The sequence below is a fragment of the Amblyomma americanum genome, chromosome 9 (assembly GCF_052857255.1).
Source record: "Amblyomma americanum isolate KBUSLIRL-KWMA chromosome 9, ASM5285725v1, whole genome shotgun sequence".
Lineage (NCBI taxonomy): Eukaryota > Metazoa > Arthropoda > Arachnida > Ixodida > Ixodidae > Amblyomma > Amblyomma americanum.
Window position 1 is genome coordinate 20,687,781 of NC_135505.1, and position 15,581 is coordinate 20,703,361.

The following is a 15,581-nucleotide window of genomic DNA, read 5'->3' on the forward strand; positions in this document are numbered from 1 at the left end:
GATTGGTAAGTCTGGAGCAGTGCTTCCGCACTAAAAGTTTGCCAAATCAGTTGTTTTATGGGCTGGAATGTCCATGCCTTTCCAGAGTTGCGCTATGAACTTCAAGCAAGGAACGGCAACAGTTCTCCTAGAAGCAGCCTTCAGCAGCCAGCAAGTGAGAGACAGTTCAACATTGTCACCTCCATGCGCCACCTGAGAACACCAGGTGGCATATTACTACCCCTCCTAAAAAAAATGGGCTGGAGCACAAGCGATAGGATGGAAACAAAAAGATTAGCACAAGGATAGAATGGATACGGAGGCAGGCGAAGGTACCTCACGCAACAACTAGGCGAACGCATGAAGTACGGTTTCATGCGGATAACGTGCACGACCTTGGAGCACGGTGGGTGGCGCTGAGGCTGCACAGTCTCCTCTGGAAGGCCTTCGTAGGTTAGTTCTGTGACACAGCGCAAGACTTTGTAAGGTCCAAAGTAATGACGTATCAGTGTTTCAGACAAGCTTGGCCGGCGTATCGGGGTCCACACCCAAACTTGGTCTCTGGGATGGTATGTATTGGAGGTGGTGATGGTGGAAAACATTTATTGCCAAGCAATACAGAGGTGGGGGCAAACCCCCTAACATGGCACGAGGCAACCCTTAGGAGGCTGCCCTTACTGGGCAATGGACAGCCCTTGGAGAGCTATCTGCTTCAGGGCGTCTGTAATTATCCGGCGCTGGTCAGCAGCAGTGGAGCTGGCCAGGGGAGTCTCCCGGTATGACCCCGCTTTGGTTGGGGATGGAGGGTGTGGGAAGGCAGGACATGTGAGGAGGACGTGAAGAAAGTCTCCCGGTTTCCTGCAGAGCTTACAGGAAGAGAGGAATTGATCGGGGCAGCGGGTATGAAGGAGAATAGGGTATGGAGCAGTTCGGGGGGTCTGGAGTCGGTTGGCGCCAGTGGGAGGCCAGGGCTAAGGTTAGGTAGGGAGCCGGTGGTGCGTAAATACGCCGGGTATCTCGGAAGTAGGTAAGAATACTCTGAATGTAAGCAGACGCTCCCGGGATGGTGGAGGAGGGCCAACTTCGGCCCGGAAAGAGATCTGGGCGAGGGATTGGACCTCCCTGTCACCCGGGAGGCCTGCGTGTCCGAGGGTCCAGATAAGGGTTACGGGGTGGGTTGGGTAGCGCGCGCGGCTCTGCTGTGGCCGCTGCAATGTAACTTTGCTAGGAGCGAAAAGGCGGCGGCCCTGACGCTCCTTGCGTGACTAAGTCGGGCACTGCTAATTGGTCTCCCCGTGCCGCAGCAAGCCGCCTAAAATGGCTCTTCGACCTATTCGTAGCCCGGCACATCAACCGGCCGCCGCGAGGTTTTCCGCCAGTGTGTTTGTACCTCGACACTTGCCAGGCATGCGTGCTTTCTTGTTAGCCTCCTAGACAGGCCACCTTGTTTGTAAAAAAATAAAGTGGAACCTGGACATTTCGAATTATTGTCTATATCGAACACGCATTATCTCCTTGAGAATCCTGTGTACATGTATAGGAAAGTCGCGCAGTATATCGAACTCCGATTTCACCGGTCGTTTGATATACTCAACTTCACAATGCGCCCCTGCAAGTGGCGTTTCTCCATACAGTGCTCCTCGATCACCTTTCACACGCGCGGAGACATGTCGGCTGCACGGCCTTTGGCACCTGACAGCAGCGCTACATTTATTTATTTATGAAATAGTGCAGGCCGAAGCCCCAGGAGGGGCATACATGAAGCATACAAGAAAAGCAGTTTTACAGCAAACAAAAAAACACAAAAATCGTTGCACAGGAAGTGGAATAGTGTAGGAGTAGAATTTATACAATAGAAAAGATACTGGGGTACTGTATATGGAACATTTGAGAACGAACGAAGTATTTCGTCAACCACTCGGGAGAGGAAGCACGGTCGGTGAGCAGTTGTCGGGGGCTGGAGGACGGGACGACGCACGTGATCGCGTACCGCATGGCATGTAGTCGGTGGTGACGGCAATCCATTTGTTCCCCTAGGTGGACGCCAGGAATTAAGGGCCCAAGCAAGGCGAGGCCAACACGAGAAAATGGCTCGGCCAAGATGGCTATCGGCTGCAAGTGTCCGGGAGGCAGAGCTGAAGGCTTCTTTCGGCGTTGACAGCGCTCGCAGTGGCCACATAGCTTTGGACACAGCGGTAGAGGCGAGGCCAGAGAAACGCCGACGAACGCGGGCGTACATGCGAGCGACAACAAGCTGACCAGCCGTCGGGGCATCATGGAATTGTTCGAGGGTGCTTGGTAGAACGCAGGTTTTGAGGGATGACAAGCAAGAGCTAGCTCAGCGCCATCAGGGCACACATTACGGCGGTAGGGTACTGTGCTCCCGTCGATGATGAACATATTGGCAGGGGAAGGGTTGGGCGGTCGGCGTTGAGACGGTTTGTGATGGACGCCGATGATATCACAATGTGGAGCACTCACCATGACCTGCTAACTCAAGCGGCGGCCCTACAGTCAGCCTTAGATATTACCGCCAATTATGCGACGTCCGTCGATCGGTTCACAGATTTCCGTGAGCAAAACTACGTTTACGTCAGTGGCACAATGCTGTAAATTAAGTCGCTGCCACGCTATTCCGTCTCCAACTATCTGGAACTCTACTTCAAGAATCTTCGACATTGAAAATTCTGGGTTTGTCAATACATCAGTCCGGAACTGCCTGGCTTTCTCAGGCTAAAAAGCAGGCGTTGCAGACTTTGGGCCTAATCAGGCATATTACTCCCAAAACCGTCGGCGCTTGCTGCCATGTCGCACGACATTTGGTCAAAGCGGTTTTGCAACCGCTCCTCATTTACTAAGCACAGCTCCAACACTCAACCAGAGCTGAGTGGGATCTTCTGGAAGCCGTCGACGAGAGGCTGTGAAACTATCACTTGCCTTCCACGCATCACACGGATCGTGGCACTTCAAGAGAATGCTTAGCTTAATACCCTTGATGAGCTTAATTGTGCAGCAGCGCCGTGATGCTCGTATAAGGCCACCCTTTTGCACTCGCCGCGAGCACTCCGGACTTAATATGCTCTATCGCACGCCATACTGTCGCTGTCACCCTCAGTTATTTCTCCATAGGAGTTTGTGTAGCTGAGCGACAACAAACCTATAGCTACCGATCTACGTCGACCAACGTCATCTTATGCGGCATCATCCCTTCGCGAGCGAATCCGGGAACAAGATATTCACCTACCCCGCGGCTCAATCGTGATATATGTAGATGCCAGCATCCAGGGCTGTGAAACAACGATTGCAGTTTACTGTCTCTGCAAGTCTGCACTTGAAGGGGCTGTAAAAGGGGTTCTCAACATGTATGCGATGTGCCTAGGATGCTAAAGGACGCCGGTTCACAAGTATCCTCCAGCAAGAATTTTTTAGATGCGTTTTGTGGAAGCTGAGTTATCAGTAGTCAGAATTTGAATTTCCGCGTCTTTGCGCCTTTCCCTCTCTCGTCACTTTTCGCACGCTGAAATGTCGGCGCTCCTCCGCCGGCCCCTCGCACTCGCCACCTCCGCCGGCTGCTGACGCGCACAGACCAATCCGCTGCTGACATAACGAGCGCGGATTCGGGCGAAAGCACAGCACCAGTCGCCGCGGAAGCGGGAGCGGCGGGAGTTATAAAAATTGTATTGCAAATTATCGGCTCGCGTTTGAGGTACTGTACGCAGCATGAACGCTTGTTGGCCTGTACTCTACATAATGCGATCATTTTATAGGCAACCTCAAACACCTTTTTCAGGGACCCTTTAACAAGAAGTGTCTAGGTTTCGATTCGCGGAACCCCCTTCTTCCTTCTGTGCTGAGCTGGTTGCTATAAAAGACGAGCTTCGTTCTGTAGCCACATTTACATTGCACCTGACAGCCCATATTATTATCCGCACTGACGTCCTTCAAGCAACACGTCTATACTCTGACGCGTCAGCCGCAGCCCAGATATCTGCCAGAAAATGCATCGTCTGGCGGCTCGCATCCCGCAAGCCATTCAAACTGAGTGGGTCCCACGTGACGTGCTGAGTTCTCAAAGCTCTGCAGATACTGCAACCCGCTTGGTGGCCGTATACCCACATCAATGCCTCAATTCCTCAGTATGGATGATGCTGCCCTCCTACTCACAAGAAAGGAACACCTCCGGCGCCGCCCACGTGCTCTCGTCCCTCGTGTGCGATAACCCTCCCCCGCGGTCTTACCCGTGCAGAGGAGGTTGTGCTCTGGAGGATCTGGATCGAGGTTGCCCTCACTCCTGTCGTAACTCGGACTTGGCCTCAATTTTGCCAATTATATCTCCGCCCAGGGTGTCCTGTCTGCAACTTGCAAGATAGTGAGGCTGATATTCATGACTTGTGGGCTTGCCCGGCGCTGAAGTCAACCAGAATTCGCCACCTGGCAGCAGCGAGTCTTTAGTTGGACAACCCGTCCTCATATATTGCTTGGACGCAGTGGCCACATCACCGCTCCCTCGTCGCCTTCATTAGATCGACCCACCTTTTGAAGCAAAAGCTTCACTACACTAGGTTTTCAAGAGGGCAGCGTCAGTGCAGTCACGCGACAGGTGTCACGTGGTGCCATGGCAGGTCCTGTGACTTACTAACGTCATCACAATCTGCCCACTGTGGCAGGTGGAAAATCCCCAGTCTGGCATCGGGCATTCATTGACGCTGTACAGACAATCCGTTCGGCAGTGTGTGTGGCATTTGTGAACGTAGTCATGCAAAGGAAGCTTTTGCTTCTCACCAGGGTTAACCAAGGTTTAAGCCACAGCTAATTTTTTTTCTTCATTAAACACCCACCTACTCTTTCTTTTCTCTTTTTACCTTCCTAACTCCCCTTATGCCCTGAGGCAATAAATAACGTTATATAAAAAAATACCATCTGCGTGGTTCCCGCGGCAACCACCCACCACCCACCCATTTCGCCTTGTTACGCTTCCGCCATACCTTAATCTTCCCACGGTAACCATCCTTCGGTTGGGGATTCCTCCACTCGCGTCATACTTTCCTCCTTCCACGGTAATCACCTACGGTTCGCATTTCTCATCACCATCATCAGCCTTACTGCACCCACTTCAGGGCAAAGGCCTCTCCCACTTCCTAATCTCATCTGCCCATCTAACCTACTGCCACCCCCTGCTACGCTCGCCTTCTCTTGGAATCCACTCCGTTATTATAAGGACCTGCGGTTATCTTGCCTTCGCATTACATGCCCTGCCCGAGCCCATTTCCTCCTCCCGATTTCGACTAGGATGTCATTAACACACGTTGGTTCTCTCACCCACTCTGCCTGCTTCTGGTCTCTTCACGTTACACCTATCGTTTTCCTTTCCATGGCTCGCTGTGTTGTCCTTAACTTAAGCTGAACCCTTTTCGTTAGCCTCCACGTTTCTGCCCCGTAGGTGAGTACCGGAAAGATACAGCTGTTGTACACTTCTCTTGAGGGATATTGGCAACCTGCTATTCGTTATCTGAGAGAACCTGCCATATGCGCTCCACCCCATTTTTATACTTCTAGTTATTCCCCTCTCATGAACCGGATCAGCTGTCACTACCTGCCCTAAGTAGAAGTATTCTTTTACCACTTCCCGCCAGGGACGCCGGAAGTATATTTTAAGTGGGGGGCTCGAACAAGTTTCTTTTTATTTGTTCTGTAAAGGTGTTTATTCGAACCGCAGGTTGGTAGGCGTTGGTCGGAGGGCGGCACAACGGACACACTCACAGGCGTCACTCGAGAATCACAGCTGCACTTCGTCTACCTCTTCTCCGCGCTGCTTGAACTCCTGCCAGTCGGTCTCATTACAGTTACCTCCTCACCAAAAGAGGAGCCATCCTGGCGACTTACGGGGAGGAAAGCATAGGCGGATCATAATAAGGCTTGAGGTGCTCGACGTGCACAGTTTCGCGCCCCCCGGCGACGGTGGTCTGCAGAGGGGGCGAGCGGCTCAACGATGTAATTCACGGGAGAAGTTTGTTGCACCACGCGGTAAGGTCCGTGATAGCGAGAAAGCAGTTTTGTGGCGAGGTCGGGAGTGGAGGAAGGCACCCAGAGCCAAACAAGGGTGCCAGATAGGTATGACGCGGGAGGGTCCGAGGGATCCCGACGGTGCTTCTGATGCCATTGAAGCTGTGTAGTTAAAGAGCGGGCAAGTTGCCGGCATTCTTCGGCATACAAAGCCCGAGGTTCTTTAAACCGGGTTCAGGTGGCCTCGGATCGGGGATTCGCGAGGGAGCGAATGCACTCGTTCAGCGAGATGACGCAGGCCTACAGAGCCTAGCGCCAGCTCTACCCCCCGCCCCACCCCTCCCTAGATAACAAAAACGCAACACTCTGGCGCAAACTACAGACACACACACACTCCCATCACCCCTGACCCTAGCCCACTATCACCCCTCCTTCTCCACTCCTGCCTGCACCTTGTGCCTAGAACCATTCGCCTCTTCCCTCCACATCCTCCCCCTCTGCCCGGCGGGCCCTCCCCCACGCGGCCTGGAGGACCTCAAGACCTGGGAGGACTGGGAGACCCTGCTGCGCTCGGAAGACCCGGCCGTGCAGACAATCGCCACCGGCCGGGCTGCCAGTGTTATGGACCTTAGGGACATAAACACTAGAGTGCAGTGGGGTCGTGCGGAGACCCAGGGGCGTGCCCCGACTTCCTCTCCAACAATAAAGTTTTTCTCTCTTTCTCTCTCTCGGCATACAAGTGAGCTTCGGAAAGTGATGTGGTCTCGAAAGGCTCAGGGCGATAAGGAAGGATGGTGTCCATGGTAGACGTAGGCTCCCGGCCATATAAGAAAAAGAAAGGAGAAAACCCCGTCGTTGTCTGCGTAGCCGTACTGTACGCGTACGTGACGAAAGGGAGCACTTGGTCCCAGTTGGAGTGGGCGGTGTCAACGTACATGGCGAGCATGTCACTGAGTGTGCGATTGAACCGCTCAGTCATGCCGTTGGTCTGGTGGTGATAGGTGCTGGTGCAGCGATGAACGATTTGGCAATGTTTTAGCAGGGCCTCGACGGCGTCCGAGAGAAAAACACGGCCGCGGTCACTTATCAGTTCATTAGGGGCGCCGTGACGAAGAACGAAACTGTGTAGAACGAAGTGAGCGACATCGTTTGCGGTAGCAGATTTTAGAGCAGACGTTTCAACGTAACGTGTTAGGTGGTCAACGGCCACGATGACCCAGTGATTGTTAGCCGATGTAGTTGGAAGCGGGCCATAAAGATCAATTCCGACGCGGTGAAAGGGACGGCCAGGGCAAGGTAACGGCTGCAAAGGAGCGGCGGTGGGGTGAGGAGGTTTCTTGCGACGTTGGCAGGCGGTGCACGACCGAATGTACTGACGTATGTAGCGGTATATATATATACCTCGCCAGTAATATCGCAGACGAAGGCGAGGATATGTTTTCAGTACACCAGCGTGGCCGCATTGTGGAGGGGCGTGGAAAGAGGCGCAGATGGCAGCACGGAGGTGTCGAGGGATCACCAACAGCCAAGCATGAACCGCAAGATGTGCCCTCCTGCATCCCGACCTGCATTCTCTGTGGAGACCAGCACCTCACGGGCACCGGCTCGTGCATAGCTAGAAATCGCACCGCCCAACCACGCAACCCATCGCCCCAGAAGGCAATGCCCCCTAACAAGGATGACTTTCCTCCGCTGCAAACTAACAAGAACGACTTTCCTCCGCTGAAAACGACCCTCCCGTCTACTGCAACATGGGCCTCCAAGGCTGCCGGGACGAACACCAGGACCTCCCAGGACCCGGACGTGAGGGCTCTGCGAGAGGAGGTAAAGCAGCTCAGGGCAGCCCTCTCTACCGCCACCTCTGCTGTATCTCCCCATCCACCACCCCCTCCCCTTCACCCACCCAACCCGCCCAACCTCCCCCTAAAAAAAGAAGGCCTGATGAGAGCCCTGTCGAACCAATAGACCTAGACGCCAAATTTCAAGCTTTCGCCCAAAACTTGGAAGCCAGGCTCATAGAGCGCATTACTGCGCAGCTCACTGGACAGTGCCAGCTTCTGATTGAATCTACCATTACCCGTCTAATGGATAGTGTCATATGTAGCATCATGACCAAGGTAGAGGAGCGCTTAACTGGCCTCACTCCTGGACTCACAACGAACTATCCTCCTACAGTTTCACTCTCCACACCCCTCCTTCCCCTCACCGCCCAACAACATGGCTCCTCCGACGGGCTTTAATTCTTTACAGATTATTCAGTGGAATTGCAGGGGTTTTCGGCGAAAGCGCGATCCTCTGCAGCAATTTATCGCAAGTTCGCCATCCCCACCAGACATTATCGCCATTCAGGACGCCAATGTTTGCAGGCAGCTGCCAGGATACGCTTTTATCCCCTCAGATCCCACTGAGCTTCCTCGGGTGGTCACATATGTCAGTAAATCCTTGCATTACGTGGAGCACGTAATTACCTCCCCTATCGCTAACAGCCTTATTGAAGTATTACCGCCCACCCCTGCAAAATCAAGCCTGTTCTTTCTTAACTGCTGCCTTCTCCCACGTCAGCCAATTAACTTACTCCCCTCACTTCTCAAATCCGCAACCCAGTTGGCCGGATCAAACCCCCTACTTATTGCCGGAGATTTTAATTGCGCTGACGTGGACTGGGGCTATCGGCGCACCAGCCACAGAGGCACAGTTTTATACAATGAGACGCTGGCGCTCCACCTGACCATCTTTAATGATTTCAGCTTACCTACGCGGATTGGTAACAGTGTTACTGCCGATACTAGCCCAGACCTCACGCTTGGTAGAAACTTGGACCACCTGCAGTGGGAAAGAATGCTTTCCACACTAGGCAGCGATCATCACCTAATTCGAATAACGCTAAACTATGGCCGATCTCAGCGCAAATTTACCGTTAAGCACACTAATTGGGACGCGCTCCGCAAATTTAGACAAGCGCAGCCAACACAGGCCCCCTTCGACCTAGACACCTGGATTATTCAGTTGCAAAAAGACATTCGCCAACAAACTCAAACGCTCGACTCTACGCCAGACACCCCTGTTATTGACAGCAAGCTCGCCCACCTCCTCCAAGCACAGGACAACATAACGCAAAGGTGGAAGACTCAGAAGCACAATAGGAGACTAAAATTCAAACTTGCCCAGATTCAATCCCAAATAGAACAATGTAGTGCCACTCTTTGCAAAGCTAACTGTGCTCAGGTTTGTGACGGTCTCCGCGGCAATCTCTCCACAACCCGCGCTTGGCATCTGTTACGGCACATGCTAGACCCCACGCAGTCCAAATCTCAGACGCGCCTTAGCATTCGCCGCCTCGCTCACAACCATCGACAGGACACCGACGCCTTCCTCGCCCAGGTGAAATGCACCTATACAACCCCCGGTTTCCCTTGCCTGATTATGCAGGCCCACCCCAGCCCGAGCTTGACGCCCTTATTACAGAATCAGAATTTCGCGCCGCCCTATTGAAATTACGGAATACCGCTCCCGGAGATGATCAAATTACCAATGCAGCTATCAGAAATCTTGACGATGCTTCCATCTCTGACTTAGTCGACTACTTTAACGAATGTTGGGAGTCAGGTACTCTCCCTGCCTCGTGGAAGCATGGAAAAATTATTTTTATTCCCAAACCCCACAAGCCTATCACCCTAGAAAACAACCGCCCCATTTCTCTTACGTCCTGTCTAGGCAAGGTCTTCGAGCACATAATTCTTGCTCGGCTAACAACGTACATGGAAGACAACCACCTTTTCCCCCACAGTATGCTCGGCTTTCGTGCGCATCTATCTGCGCAGGACGTCCTACTTCAAATTGAGCATGACGTGCTCGATGATACCATCCCCCACCACACTAAAGCTATCCTGGCAGTTGACCTCACCAAGGCATTTGACAGAATTCGACACGATGCCATCTTACGGGAACTGCAGGCTCTACAGGTAGGCCCTAAAACCTACAACTACGCTCGCGCGTTTCTCTCGGGCCGCACTGCCTCCCTGCACATAGATCAGATTACCACATCCCCTTATACACTCGGAGAGCTCGGAACCCCTCAAGGGGCGGTCCTTTCACCCCTTTTCTTTAACGTTGCTCTCATCCCCCTAGCTCACAAACTGGCTCTAATCCCACACCTAAAGCATACCCTGTATGCTGATGATATTACCACATGGACCACTCATGGCTTTGACGGGGAAATTGAGGAAACTCTTCAGTTAGCAGCAGACACCATCTCCTCTCACGCGTCATCCATCGGGCTCGAATGTTCCCCATCTAAGTCCGCGCTCTTCCTAATTAGGCCAAAATCTCGCGCTAACTTGCCCATCCAAATCAATTTAAAAGGATCACCTATCCCCATCACACCCGCCCTCCGCATCCTTGGCCTCCACTTGCAGGATTCTGGACGAAATGAACATACCCTTAAAAGGCTCAAGGCCTCCACGCAATCCGTGTTGCACCTTCTACGCCGAGTGTCCTCCCTTAACAAGGGTTTAGACGAAGCGGACAACATGAAAGTAGTGCACGCATTTACGCTTAGCCGCATTCTATACGCAACCTCATATCTCAAATTGAACCGCACGGAAACCGATCGCGTGAACGCAATGATCCGCCTTGCGACTAAGGCAGCCCTAAACCTACCTCGTAGCACTAGCACAGCCAAACTTCTTGCACTAGGCATGCACCATTCAGGAACTAGTTGACGCGCACCTTCAGACACAGTACCTTAGACTTGCCACGAGCGCCACTGGCCGCCATATACTCTCCCCCCTTCGCATCAACATACCCGCTAACCAGTCAGCCCTTATAGCCATCCCTCGACACATCCATACACCTCTCGTTGTGAAACCCCTTCCTCGAAACGTCCATCCCCAATATCACATCCCTCGCCACGTAGCTCGCGCTAATGCCCTCCATAAGTATTATGGGCAAGCCCACGATGCCGTTTGGGTAGATGCCGCATGTACAGCGCATGAAGCGGTAGCAGTTGCCTACAATCCAACCCTACCTCACCCCCTAACTCACCGTCTTCCCTCGGGCTCTACGCCTGAGGAGGCAGAGGAGACCGCCATCGCCCTAGCCCTTGCACATTCGGACGCCCAATACATCTTCAGCGACTCCAAAACGGCTTTGTCCAATTTTGCCAGGGGCAGGATTCACGCCCCTGCCTGGCAATTGTTGAACACCCCTACTCAAAATTTACCGCGCAGGGTAGAGCTTCAGTGGGTGCCGGCTCACTCTGGGAACCCTGGAAACGAGGCTGCCGATAAATTGGCCCGAGGTCTGATTTGCCGGGCTCAGGACAGTCTCGATCCAGGATTCTCGAGGGAGCGGGCGTGCACCTTTGCGGAGCTCACTCAAATACCCCGTTTGGACCGTCGGACTTACCCTCCTCCCCACCCCTCTCTTACGCACTCCCAACAGATCCTCTTCAGACGCCTCCAGACCCGCTCTCTGCTATCCCCTCAGCTTTTATCCCACTATTGCGGCACATCCCCTGCATGCTCCCTATGCGGTGACCCCCACGCCACACTCCCATATCCTTTTCGGCTGCCCTGCTGACCCTCCCCCGCGGGGACAGCACGCCATCTCGAGCTGGGAGGACTGGGAGGTCCTGCAAATGTCTGCAGACCCGACATCGCAGCTTGCTGCGGTGACTCGGGCTGCCGACGTCATGTCCCGGCATGACCTACTTGTGCAGTGCGGGACCGCGCAGTGGCCCAGGGACCCAGCTGGGTCTAAAACTCACTTGCTGAATAAAGTTTTTCTGTCTGTCTGTCTGTCCGCCTGTCGAAGAGATAGTTACGGCGGTATAGGAGGCCATCACGAACGGCGAAGTGGTGGGCTTGGCGGCGAAGGGTCCGGGACGAAGAATGCGGCGAGGAATTGTTCAGGAAGGTGAGCAGCGAGGTGATCCAAGGATCCTTCAGTTGTTTGTAGAGTATATCATGGACGTCGAACGGCGAGAAATAGTAAGCACAGACGAGGGCAGAGGCTGAATCGCATGGGAGCGGTGAACGAGAAAGGGCGTCGGCGTCCGAGTGCTTCCGGCCAGAGCGATAAATGACGTGAATATCAAACTCTTGGAGACGTAAAGCCCAGCGGGCGAGTCGGCCAGAAGGATCTTTGAGGGACGATATAGCCAGCAGAGGGCATGATGGTCTGTGACGACATAGAAGGGGCAATCGTAAATGTAAGGTTGGAACTTGGCAATCGCCCATATGATGGCAAGACGTTCTTTTGCTGTGACACAATAGTTCCATTCCGCCTTGGTGAGGGCGCGGCTGGCGTAAGCGACAACATATTCTGGATACCCAGGCTTTCGCTGGGCAAGAACTGCGCCCAAGCCCACACCGCTCGCATCAGTGTGAATTTCTGTCGGACAGGCGGGATCAAAATGGCGATGGATGGGGGGAGAGACCAGCAGCCGACGTAAAGTGCTGAACGCTGTATCGCAGGCTGGTGACCAAGACGAGAGGCTCGGGCTGCCGGCAAGAAGCTGCGTTAAAGGGGCAATGATACAGGCGAAATTGCGGATGAAGCGGCGAAAATAGGAGCATAAGCCTATAAAACTGCGAAGTTCTTTTAAGGTGGTCGGTTTGGGGAAGTCAGCGACGGCGCGAAGTTTGGCAGGGTCAGGAAGAACGCCGTCCTTGGAGATGAGATGGCCTAATATTGTCAGCTGCGCAGCACCGAAGTAACATTTCTTCAAGTTGAGCTGTAGCCCGGCGTCAGTAAGGCACGTGAGTACGCGCTGGAGGCGCTGCAGATGGGAAGGAAAATCTTAGGAAAAAACGACAATGTCATCCAGGTAACATAGACAAGTTTCCCATTTGAGGCCGCTGAGAATATTATCCAATGTAGCTGGAGCATTGCAGAGGCCGAATGGTATCACATTGAATTCATACAAGCCATCTGGGGTGACGAAAGCGGTTTTCGGCCGGTCAGCGGCAGCTATCGGAACTTGCCAGTAGCCGGAGCGTAAGTCGAGAGATGAAAAATATTCCGCTCCCTGCAAGCAATCCAGTGCGTCGTCGATTCGGGGTAGAGGATAAACATCCTTACGAGTGATCTTGTTGAGACGGTGGTAGTCCACACAGAACCTTTGACCCATCTTTTTTCGTCACTAAGACAACAGGAGAGGCCCAAGGGCTGTGAGAGGGCTGTATAATGCCGTGCTGGAGCATGTCGTCAACATTTTCACGGATGATGCAGCGCTCACTCGGCGAGACGCGGTACGGTCGCTGGCGCAAGGGGGCGTGCGTACCAGTGTCAATTGCGTGAGAGATGGCCAACGCGTGCCCCAAGGAGGACTGGGAAAGGTCGAAAGAGTTCCGAAAGCGGTAGAGAAGTTCCAAGATCTGGTCACGGTAAGTGGACGGAAGGTCGGGAGCAATGGCACGATGAAAGACGTCGGAGGGAAGCGGGTTGGGCGCAGTCGCACAACGGCCTAAGGCAGTAACTGGGGGACAGGCACGTGTATCGGAGAACTGGGACGCAAGAGCAGGATCCAGTTCTTCAATAAAGCCTAGGCATTCGCCGCGAAGAACAGACGACGGGCAAGAAAATGGGTTGGTGACATAGATGGCGCAGCGGCCATCGGAAATCGTGAGAACGGTGAATGGAATCGGAAGGAGCTGATCGCGGGTGGCGGTTGCGGTGGGTGTGAAAAGAACGGGGCTGCTGAGGGAAGAGTCAGGGCGGAGCGGGACGAGGGCGGAACAGAAGGGAGCTATGTCGGTGTCTGCGGCTACTAGAAGCTTAGTGGAGCGCACAGGCACGTCACACAATGACTCATTACACACGGGAGAGAGCTCAAGTTCAGCACGGGCACAATCAATCACTGCGCGGTGGGTCGAGAGGAAGTAGCAGCCGAGGATGACATCGTGAGAGCAGGCGCCAAGCACAACAAACTCGTTTGTATAAGCGACGTCGTTAATAGAAACGCGGACCGTGCAGGCTGCGATGGTATGGATGCGCTGAGATGTGGCCGTTCGCAGTGAAAAGTCAGACAGCGGCGTTGTCACCTTACGAAGCTTGCGGCGAAGGGCATCACGAATTACTGACACGGCAGCACCCGTGTCGACGAGTGCGAGAACGGGGACGCCTTCTACAGACACCTCAATGACGTTAGCAGGAGGAAACGGAGGACTTGTCGAGTTCGCAAAACACGCAGTTCTTGCCTCCGGAACTGCGGCATTCAGTTTTCCTCTGGGAGGGGGTCCGGGCGGCGGAGCATCGGAGAGATGGAACGTCGTCGAGGTAAAGGCGAGCGGCGAGTAGGGTACTGGGAGCGAAGCGTAGATGAGCCAGAAGAGAGATTATGCAAGGGCGGCTCGGAATCGTAGCGGAACGTGCGCACGGCATCCCCAGAACGAGGAGATCGCTGACGGCAAAGACGTGCGACGTGGCCCGGAAGACCGCAAGAACAGCATATTGGTCGATTGTCGTCGGTACGCCAAGGGTTCGTAGGGTGTCGGCAGAGTCGACGATACGGGGCTGGCGGCGGTGGCATGGACGGCGACGGAGCATAAAAGGCCGGGCTGCTACGGTAGGCGGCAGAGGTGGGCGAGCGCCGTGGACTGGCGACTGCTTCAGCATAGGTGAGCGGGGCTGCCACAGGGGGAGGTGGGGAGCTGGGTGACAGAACTTCAGCAACTTGCTCTTGAATAGCCCAGTGGATAGTGGGCGCGATCGAGGGATGGCGCCAAGTCGGGCGGGGGGCAGACGGGGTCGAGAATGTGATGCAGCAGAGAAAGCTGGCGAGCGACTTCTTCGCGGACGAAGTCTTTGACCTGCTGCATGAACAGGGACTGCTCGGAAGACGAGCCACCAAGGGCCAAGCCAGCGAGACCCTCTGCAGGCGCGCCGGACTGCCACGTAGTTGCACGTTGCTTCCAGAGTTCGTCGTAACTTTGGCACAGCTGGATGACGGTAGCGACGGAGCTGGGGTTCTTCGCCAGGAGCATCTGAAAAGCGTCATCGGCGATCCCTTTAAGGATGTGGTTGACTTATCAGCTTCGGTCATGGACGGGTTGACACGCTTGCACAAGTCAACGATAACTTCGATGACTTGCACAAGTCAATGATATCTTCGATGTAACTATAGTGAATGTCTCGGCATGGAGCTGAGCTCGAGCTCGAAGGCGTTGCTCGGCGCGTAGTTTCCGGACGGCGGGACGGCCAAAATCGTCGGCGAAGCTCGTTTTAAAGGAGGACCAGGTGGGAAGATTGGCCTCATGGTTGCGAAACCAGAGGTTGGCAACGTCCGTTAGGTAGAAGAGGACGTTGCTAAGTTTAACGGAATCGACGTCCCACCGATTGTAAGTGCTGACTCGCTCGTAGGAGGCCAGCCAATCGTCGACGGCCTGGTCGTCGGTGCCACTAAATGGAGAAGGGTCACGCTGGCGCTGCACCCCGGAGCAGAGGACGGTGGTAGGGATGGGCTGCGATGCTTCGCGCGGACCTTCTGGCATGGTTGCGGGAACGAGAAGCGTTCCGCTTCGAAGTTCCAGGATGAGGACCGGGACGGGAACCGAGGCACCTCCACCAAGTGTAAAGGTGTTTATTCGAACCGTAGG